Source organism: Arvicanthis niloticus, chromosome 10, assembly GCF_011762505.2.
Source record: "Arvicanthis niloticus isolate mArvNil1 chromosome 10, mArvNil1.pat.X, whole genome shotgun sequence".
NCBI classification, from domain to species: Eukaryota; Metazoa; Chordata; class Mammalia; order Rodentia; family Muridae; genus Arvicanthis; species Arvicanthis niloticus.
The window spans coordinates 41986887-41997242 of record NC_047667.1 but is presented as its reverse complement, the minus strand read 5'-3'; the positions used below and the strand labels follow the sequence as shown (position 1 = coordinate 41997242).

The following is a 10356-nucleotide window of genomic DNA, read 5'->3' as shown; positions in this document are numbered from 1 at the left end:
TCACTTTTCCTACCATAGTGAGGTCAGGGGTTAGGATTCTGGTGGGGTCTAGAGCAGAAGAGAGGGCGCAGGGAGCCGGGTGGGGGAGGCACTGCCCGGAGATCCAGTGCTTCAGTGGAAATCACTCGCGTAAGTTTGAGGTCAGTGAACTTTTTTTTTCTTCTTCTTTTTGCAGAAACCCTGACCTAAATATCTGGACCCCAACCTGGTTTCTACATAGATGTGTGGATAAACCCAGCCTTGCGCTGCCCCCCGCCCCTCCCCGCAGCCACTGCGCGCTCCCGTGTTCGTCTTGCCCGCCTCCTGCCTGCTCCACACAGCTCTCTGGGGCTGCGCTGCCTGGACAGAGAAATTTCTCCTCCGTTTGGATACCCTCCCGGCTTCTCTTCTCCTTTGTTATTTTTTTCCCCCAGCTGTCCCCTCTGAAGGGGCAAGTGTGAAAGTCTTTCTGATTGCCAGAAATTTCTTTTGCACTGTGTGGGCAGGAGACAGATTTTTTTTTTCCTTCCCCGTCCCCCGAACTGTCTCTTTTTCTCATTTATTTATTTTGCTTTCCGTTTCTTTCCTTCTCCTGTGCTTTTTTCCTGTAGACTTTATCTTCTTTCCCCTTCAATTTCACCACCTCCCCCGTTTCCTCCCTCTCCTTCCCTCCAGTCCCCTCCCCCAACCCTTTGCTCTTTTAAAATAATTAAATGATGCCTCAGGATTACTAGCACACCCTCCTTCAGCTGAGCGCGGGACTCTGCATTAATTCAAGGTGAGTGGGGTTGGGTTCTTGCAGGTGAGCATGTGTCTTTGTGTCAGGGTGGCCACAAGCCAGGCTGCACCGCAATCCTGAAGGCAGCGCGAATCCCCTGCTGCTGCTACCTGTTGGGGTGCATACCTTCTTGGAAGGCTCCTTAGCCAGCTCTTCCTCTGCTGCCCTTTTCCTTCCTAACTTCTACAGGAAATGACCTAGCTGGGATAGTCCCAGTCAGGAGCAAACTGTATGCTCCATGGTGGGGTCCCAAGTGTAGCATCTAGCTTGTGGCTTGCATTTCTCATCCCACAGCTAGGGAGTCTCAGCTGTTGCCGCAAAAATGGAGCCCCACTCCTAGTAGATGAGGGCCTGGGGATTATCGTTAGTCTCTCTTCGAGCCTCTCACAGCCCTTCCATGATTCCAGACAAAAGCAGCTAGCCAGTACCCAACACTGGGAAGTTTTGTGGGGGACCGTTGAAGGCAAAAGTGTTAAGCACGGGCTGAGCTTCTGATGAAGTTTCTGGGAAGGATGTTGTATATGCTTTTGGTGGTGACTGGTTAGGGTGGCCTGGCTGTCTCTGGAGTGGTTAATTGGGGTGTAGGCATGTGGTCCTTTCCTGAGATGAGGGCTTGGGTGGAGAATAACAAGAGGACACAAGGCTAGAATGACTTTTTTTTTTTTTTTTTGACCAGGTTTGGATGTCTCCCTAAACACCATGCTTTTCAGGGCTAGACCAGTCAGGGTTCTGTGCCTTTTGGTGTTTTCTGTTGGTGACATAGAGAATGACGGCAGACACTTTCCCCCATCTCCCCTGTCTGGGCTTCCTCCTTCAGGTGGGGACAATGGTAGTAGTTTGGCCCTTTGCCCAGGGTATATGCAGGGTTGGGGATGGAGGTGGGAATCCTGGAGCTGGCCATGTTTGTGACTGTGACACCTCAGGGCCAGTGTTCAGGCTGAGTAAGTCTGTGGATAACCCAGACCTTGGAACAACCAAGCTTGTTTCCTTCCTAGGCCAGTTTGTTGGAACATTCACTCTTTATTCTTGGGGGGATGAGACTCATAGTGTGTCATAGAGACATCATCCTGTGGGGGAAGGCAGAAAGCTTAGTCCTAGTCCCGGGGCCTGGGAAACCTGAACCCAGAGGTATGTTTCTAATACCAAAATAAGAACATTAGTTGGTAGCGAGCACCACAGGAAGAGGGGTTGGAAGATGGGTTATGAGATGTTGAAGGAAACTTCACTGTCTGTTCCCAATAGAACCACTGCTGGAAAGGAGCTTTCTCTGTTGTAATAGTACGGTTGTAGGATTGCCTCTGTCTCCAGGGCCCAGAAGAAGATGGCTTTATGTGATTGATTGCTTTCTGTGGGTCTCTTGGATGATAGGTCTTCGGCCAGGGAGATAGATGCCCTTCACCACTTTGGAGTATGGGGTAGTTATACCGCTTACTGTCCAAGCCTAGGCACTTTTGAGGTTGCACATGAGCTGACCAAACAGAGACTATCTATACAGGTAGAGATGAATGCATGGTCAGAGAGAGGGACAATTCATGAGGGACCACACCTTCATGCCATGTCTTGTATCCTCCGTTTTTAGAACAGGTCTGACTCTGATTTTAAGACTTTTTTTTTTCCCCTCCCAATTCTGTCTAAAACAATTAACTAGATACTATGAACTTTTGGAGAAGGGATGTAAATCAATAAGCAAAAAGCTCCAACAATGAAAACCAGCCTCTGGACTGCCCCTTCCCAGAGTGGGACTTCATGCTTGGATGCTGCAGGGGTAGCAACTTTGAGGGTGGTTTCCGTGGAGCCGTTTCCGTTCCCTAGTCTGCTTCCCTGTGGGCGTTATGAACCTGGGGCTTCCAGGAAACCGTCCTGCCAGGAGCTGCCAGTGCAGGATGGGTGGCAGCATGACGCACGGCATCCCTGTACACAGGCACAGTGCTGAGCTATTGGATCCATGTTGGCTCTCAATCCAGGCTGGGATTGAGTGTTGGGCTTGAGAGAAGAGAAGGAAAAGAAAGAGAAGAAAAATCCCTCCATGTTGTCTGGGTTTCAATTGAGAAATTCATGGTTCAGAGGCATCATTTTGCAGGAAAATGTCTGGCGTTCACCTCCTTGCTGTGTGAGGGAAAGAGGAGCTTTCTTAGGGACATGTCAGTCACAACTTCCCTGGAACCTGTGGGTCTTTCAGGCAGCTAAATCATCTCTGGATTTGAAAAATAAATTAGCTACGACTTGTTGAGGGTATGTTTGGTTTCCAGATGTTATATCAAGCAATTTCTGGACTTTACCATAATAAATTCTTGCCCGATTCTATCAAGTATGTGCCATCATTTTATAAATGAAGAAATTGAAGCTAAGAAAAGTTAAGTAACTTATTCAAATTCGCCTAGAAGTAGGAGACAGAGCTGGGGTTATATCCGGGACTAGCTGACCCCCTCCTATACAATGCTGTCTCTGTGCTGAAGTGGATGGAGTGGGTCAGCATTTAGAACATAGGTTCCCTATAGGTTGAGAGGAAACTTTGTTTACTTGTCCTTCCTCCTGATTCTTGTTTTTGTTGCCTCTGGCTCTCTGTCTCTGTCTCTGTCTCTGTCTCTGTCTCTGTCTCTGTCTCTGTCTCTGTCTCTCTCTCTCTCTCTCTCTCTCTCTCTCTCTCTCTCTCTCTCTCTCTGTGTGTGTGTGTGTGTGTAGTATCCTTGTTTGCTATGCATGAAGTTTGTGTCTCTTTTCTCCTTTCTGGTCATTAAGAGTAAGTAGTCTTTGTCATGGATCCCAGTCTAGTGTGGACGGGAAACCTGGCTGAGGTGACGAGACTGTCTGGTGGGAAGATAGAATGCATGCCATTGTCTCCTTCTCAGTATCTGTACATTTAAGTCAGGGAGGTTTGCCTTGCTCAGGGTGTTAGTGACAGACTTGGAAGGGACCTTCCCACCTCTGGCTTTCCCTGAGGGAATTCTGCAGCTCAGTGAGGAAGCATGTCTGTCCCCAGCTGAGGGGGCCATAGGTGCACTCAGATCCTCATTCCAACACGAACACAAAACTTGAGCCTGAAATAGACAATGCTGGGCGTGTTTCTAACTGTTTACCCTTCCGTTTACCATAGCACGGTAGTTCATCAGATCAAGTGGGACAGAGGGAAGCAGACAGTCTGGGGACTGGGGTGGGGTAAAGCAGATGGAGAAAGTATTTGTCTGGAAGACTTCATTCCTTTCATAATTTGGCCCCAGTAAGTAGCCTTGGGTAACCTGGGCCTTATTTATTTTATTCCAAGGTGAAAGCTGGGCCAGACATGCCATTGGCATTTACCCTAACAGTGGAGGCCTAAGATCTTCTAGTTCAGGATGTCTCTGCATTTTGTGTCCTCTAGATTGTAAGTGATCTAATTTGCCTTTCTGTTGCCGTGATAAAGACTATGAACAAAACCAACTTGTGGAGCAAAGTTCAGCTTATAGGTTATGGTCCCTCACCCAGGGAAGCCAGAGCGGGAGCTCAAGGCAAGAACCTAGAGGTAAGACCCGAGGTAGAGGCCTCAGAGGAGTACTGTTCCATGCTCACGGTCAACTTGTTTTCTTATACAGACCAACCACATCTGTCTCGCTACCACCCACAGAGGGCTAAGTGTTCTATCAATTAACAACCAAGAAAATGCCCCACAGACATGCCTACAGGACAGTCTGATGAAGGCAATTTCTCAGTTGTGGTTCCTGCTGCTTCCAGGGTATGTCAAGTTGACAATTAAAATTAGCCATTGAAAATCAAAGTCATTCTTTTTGCTGTCTCCCTCTCTTAGTAGTGGTAGAAAGAGGAGGCCCTGTGGGAAGAGCAGCAATGGCCCTTCGTCTCCAGTGGGCAAGTCAGTTACGGACTGGAAAAACAGGGTGACTTTTTTCTGGTTAGGAGAATAGTTTCTTTGTGGTACATGTTATCTTGCATTCCCAATAAGAAAGGGGGAGCTAGGAAAAGTAGAAAGTGGAACAGTAGGTTGACAACCATGTACATTATGCCCTGACTCATGAGCCAAACAGTAGATGGGAGGGGTTGAAGGTGGGAGGTGAGATAGTGGGAGCTGATGAGCTCTTAAAAGGTAGAATAGTGGTCGTTGTCCTCATGGTGTATACAGTGTGGTGGGGAGCCTTGGTCTAGGTCACTGGACCAGGCATACATTTAACAACTCTAAAGCTGCTTGCAACTAAAAAAGCTCACTATGAAACCATTTGTTACAGCATAGATGAGGTTACTGGAAGCCAGGTGCCTTCCCAGCAGAAGCAAAGATGTAAATTGGAAGATCAATGTTAAGGCTGTCAGCTTTGTCAGGAACACGGGGATTCCTAGGGAGTTGCATTTGTCTGTGAAACAGGCCCAGACTTGGAATTGCAGTGAGTGAGATTCTACAACAGAATATCGCCTCACTAAAAGATGCAGTTTCTCATTCATGTTCGCCTGGCATTGCTGGGAAAGAGTCCTTCTTTGAGATTCCTGGGCCTTTAGAATTACAATGTATTACATAATTACAGATATGACCCATAAATATGAATGTAGGACTGAGGAGAAGAGGGGAGGGCTGCAGATTGTCAGTTACGGAAATGCAAGGTGGTTGGAGGAGACTGGAAGAAGGTGCCATTGCCTCGAGCACACAGCCTGTGACAGGGGAGTGCGACTGTCCTTGTGAGCTTTTGTATACTTTCTGGCCTGTGTCACAACACAGGCTGGGGCTGATGGGTAGACTCACCTCTTACTGGCAGAGAGGCTGCTTTAGTTACAAGAATATTTCTGCATCTTTCTGTCCCTCAGCAAGAGCTACTCTTGGCCTTTTACTAGGAGAGATGGGAAAGTAGTGTGTGTGTGTGTGTGTGTGTGTGTGTGTGTGTGTGTAGAGGCCAGAGGTGTAGTCCATCCATCCTTTTGTTTGTTTGAAACAGGGACTCTCACTCACTGGCCAGGGACTTGGCAAGTAGGCTAAACTTTCTATTCAGTGAACCTTATAGATTTGCCTGTGTTAACTCTCAATGCTGGTATTACAAGTGTATACTACATGCTCTGCACTTTTTTTTTTAAAAAAAATGTGGGTTCTGGGAATTGAACTCAGGTCCTTGTGGTTGTAAAGCAAGTACTTTAGTGACTGCCCTCTCTAGTCCCTTGTCATCAGTCTTGATCTTAAGTGACTGGTTTCTCCAACTAAGTACAGTGCTTTAAATAAGTATTTGTTTTTGTCAAACTTAATGCTCTCTGACTGTAGCACAGTGCATCTGGTCTTGCTATAATCCCTGTTGGCTGTATGAACAGGAGAGCCATTCACACTTCTTGACACAGGCACTGTATCCTGTTGTCCAGGGCATCATCAGTGGTCACAGGAGGCCTCTTCCCAAGATGAATGACTTTTCCAAGAGTCTGCCTTTTTTCCTTTTTCTGTCTCCTTTGTCTCCCCCTCTTAGCCTTGACTAGTCATACAATAGACTTTATTTTCTGTTTACTGAATAAAAATTTTATTTTTTGTTCTTAATTTAAAAAGTGACGAGGGGTATGTATTTTATTTTATTATTTTATTAATTTTTATTTTTTGCTTCTTAAATGAAGAGGAAGTTGAGTAACTCTTGAATTATTTAGTTCTTGATTGATGCTTTCTGAAATGTAATAAGCCTAAATACAGCAAAAGCCCCATCTTTCTGTAGAGAAAGGGTTTACAGTGACAGACGATGCCTGTTCAACTTTCAGCTTCTCTTTCCCTTCACCACAGCTCCAGGGTGAATGATCAGGGCTCAGGTCTGAGTCCTAACTAAACCATGTCGGCCCTCAGGTGAGGAGAGTCAGCTTGCCTTACAGTGGCCCTGGGAGGAAGAAGGGAGAGGAAGAGCCCAGGCTGGGGGTTGGGACTGCAAAGCCCAGAGTGTGCTCCAGCTTCATCCCTGGGTGGGAGGGAACACTGCTTAACCCAACCCTTCCTCCCTTCATCCTCCCCTTTCCCTCCATGCCTTCCTCCATCCCTAGCTCTCATCTTTCTCTAATTTTTTCTTCCTAATTCTCCTCTTTTCTTTTGTCCTTCTCTCTCCAGCCTCTCCCTTCCCTCCTTCCCTCCTTCCCTCCTTCCCTCCTTCCCTCCTTTCCATGTTTTTCTCCTTCCTTAAGTCTCCTGACTTCCTTTCATCCTTAACCACCCACCCCCACTCCCACCCCCAGTAAACAGAGCTCAGGAACCCATTCTGGGCTGGGTGATTCGGATCCTGAGAAGACACCAATGAGATAAGACAGCCAAATACCCTACTTTCATAAAATTCATATTCTGCCTCAGAGAGAGTGAAGCAAAATCAGCCCATGATGAATGTTATTCAGAGGATTAATCTAAGGCAATGTGGTAGGGACAGAGTGACTTTAAATTGACATGTCACTGAAGGCTCCTGAAGAGGTGATATTTAAGCCGAGGATCAGAACAGCAGAAGATGAAAGAGGATTCATATCACCAATTTTCTTCAGCATGCGAGGGATAAATTAAATGCTACATGAAACTGTTTTAAAGACTACAAGTAAACTCAGCATTTTATGCCTTAGACAGAATCTGCGAGGTGAGCATCGTGATTCATTAATATTATCAATTTCACTACCTGGCACAGTGGTGAATGTGGGCTGGATTAAATTACAAGTGGAAATTGGGAGTTCAGAGGAGATTTTTAAGATATAAAAGCAGATGATGCCTGTGACAGGCATTTGTCAAAAGAAGACACCTTCCATTCCTGTTGCTAATGGGCTTGTCTAGAGATTTCTACCCACCTGTTTCCTGGGCATCACTAAGGCCCAGAGACATAGTGGTGGGTAGGGGTGGTATTATGGAGTGGGTAGAGTCCTCCAGGCTGTTTCAGGTCACCATTCTTGCTTCTCAGTCAGAGCACAGGTTGGCTTATCTGAAGTTGGGGGGACAGATTCCATAGGCTTCTTTTTCACCCATATACCTTTGAAAGGCTGCTCTTCCCCTGCTGTCAGGCCAGTCACTGTTGTCCTTAACTGTCTACAACCTTCCTGTACCTTACTCGTCTCCCTAGCTGTGGACAAGCAGATCCACTCACCTCCTCTGCTGAGGGCTGAGTCACCCACTACCTTCTGTATTGTGAGTCACAGCTTTTCAAACATGGAGGTGTGAATCATTTAACTTCTAGCCCCGGTAAGGCTTGGGTAGCTGAGCCAGTAGGCTAAGTACTGCCCTGCCTCTGTCTCTTACTCTACCATGACTTATCATCCTTCCTGTACTTTTAAACCTAGAACTTGGATCCACAGTCTTTACCAGGACTACTTATTCAATTCTCGACACCTCCAGGAGGAAGTTCAGTCCTCGTGTATGATTCCTGGACAGCAACATCAGCACCACTAAGACTCTCTGCTCCACCTACAGAGTTCTGTGTCAGGTCCACTCTAGAGTGGGTGACCATCAAGGGAATCATGTGAGCTTGAGACATTTTGTTAGAAGGATGGAGGGAGGTTAGTACTGGATTCTTGGCCTAGGCCAGTAGCATGGTATGTATCTTCCATCTTTTTGAGCCAAGGAAATCTTATTTACATTTTACTGATGAGCCAAAAAAAGAAAAAAGGAAAAAAAAAAAAAAAAAAAAAGGCCTACAAGTTGGGAAATAATGATAGGTGGTAGAGCCCGAGTTTCATTCAAGTCTTGGCTTCTAAGCCAGAACTATTATGAAGTTAGGAGTCCTAATTAAAATGCATACATTCTTGGATATATCTGTTACCGATCATTTACATTTTAATGCTAATAATGTTCTGGCTATTTCCAGTGGAGTGATGGATGACTAGAGAGCTTGAATATCCTAGCCTGGAGACCAAAATACCTCTCTGGAATCTTGTGGAAACCTTCACCTGTGTGGCCATTCTCGTCTCCAGTGTTGACTAACCTTCTCCAGACAGAAACGTCGTGATTGACCTTTACATGCAGATACTTCCTGGTCACAGCCCTGTTTTTTCACCTATGGTATATCTGCTTCCTGAGAGTTTTCTCTTTTGTTTAGAATTCCATCCTAGTTGAAGAGTGGCTACTTTTACTTCAGTACTCCATAGTGTCTCAGACTCACCTTGTTTAAGAACCAACCCATAATCCTTTGTCTCATCTGGCCCTCCTATCACAAAGCCTCTTACAGCAAATGATGTCACCACTTATTTTATTAATGAGCCAGAGATCCAGGGTCATTTGTGCTTACTCTTCCGTGTTTTTTCCCACTTACCTTCACACCGTAATTTACCTTGAACCTGCTTTGGTCTCTTCATAAGAATGGCCCTAACCACAGTTACTTCTTCTAGGAGGAGTTTGCATCCCTTTCATGTATTCATGGGTCTATTTGTATTCTCTTAGCATCATGGACTTACCCTGGAACTACATTTTAGGTAGTGTTGTGATTGCCAACCTCCTCACAGACGGTGAGGTTCAGATAACAAGGATTCTGTCTCTTATCAATGTTTCTTTAATGGTTTGCCCTTAGTGGGCATCTGATAAGCCAATAATTTAGCCAAGTAGAGAAGCCAGTATTAAAGTGTGGTAAATCCTGATTTTGTTTCCTCTGTTGTGGTCCATCTTCTCTGCAGATGGAGGGCATAGCATTCACCAAGTCTTCGACAAGGTCCTTATCACATGTTGATTGTGAAGTGATAGTGAGGATCCACTCAGTTCCTGAAAGATGCCTATGAGTTGATAGAGGTTGTGATATGAGTGTGTCTGTATGTGCGTGTGTCTCTGTGTGTGTCTCTTTGAGTGTGTCTGTGTGTATGTGTATCTGTCTCTTTCTGTATGTCTCTGGCTATCTCTCCGTGTATGTGTGTGTGCATATGTGTGCATGTGTCTGTGTGTATCTGTATGTCTGTCTGTTTGTATGTTTGTGTCTGTGTCTGTATGTGTCTCTGTCTCTGCCTGTCTCTCTGTCTCTCACTCTCTCTCTCTGTCTGTCTGTCTGTCTCTGTCTCTCTCTCGGTGTATGTGTGTGTGTGTACAAAATGCTTCTGTGAAGCTGAAGTGAAAGAATTCTATATTCTTGCCAACTTTATACCCAACAAAATTTTATTTTATTATTTTATGAATTCTTTGATCACTTCATGTATTATGCAATGTATTTGTATCATCTTCACTCTCAGGGTTTCCTCTAAATCCTCCCAGATTCACATCACCCTCTCCCCTTCAAAACTTTATGTCTTCTTTTTTTACCACCTAGTCCAATTTATGCTGCCCTTGTATGTATGGGTGTGGGACCATCCACTGGAGCATGGTTAACCTACTAGGAACCACATCCTTAAAGAGAACTGACTCCTTATTCCCAGAAGCTATCAACTGTCAATAAGCAGGGTATAAGAAGGGTGGGGGAGGGATAAGCCATATGGAACACACACACACACACACACACAGTTTAACTGCAATTATTCTACATAGGGAATAATACTGCTTCTAGAAGTCATGGTTGCTAAATAAAAAGCCCAGTTCCAGGGGTAGGAGACCTCCCTTCAAGTTGTTTGCCAGGAGTATTCTGGAGACACCCCAAACAGTCTAAGCTATTGTATTGTTCTTAGTTGTCTGGTAGAACTTCATGGTAAGATCCTATTGCTGAAAGCATCCCACATTTTCATCACTG

The 10356-nt window shown here is 45.5% G+C and overlaps 1 protein-coding gene across 1 annotated transcript in view; it reads left to right on the top strand.

Moving 5' to 3' along the window:
- The first annotated feature begins 202 nt into the window (after nucleotides 1–202).
- The window catches only part of Cacna1e (calcium voltage-gated channel subunit alpha1 E), a 469992-nt gene continuing 459838 nt past the window's right edge, over nucleotides 203–10356 (top strand). Inside the window, exon 1 of the mRNA XM_076941358.1 lies at nucleotides 203–757. The gene's annotated coding sequence lies outside the window, so the exon portion shown is untranslated. The remainder of the gene's footprint in view (nucleotides 758–10356) is intronic.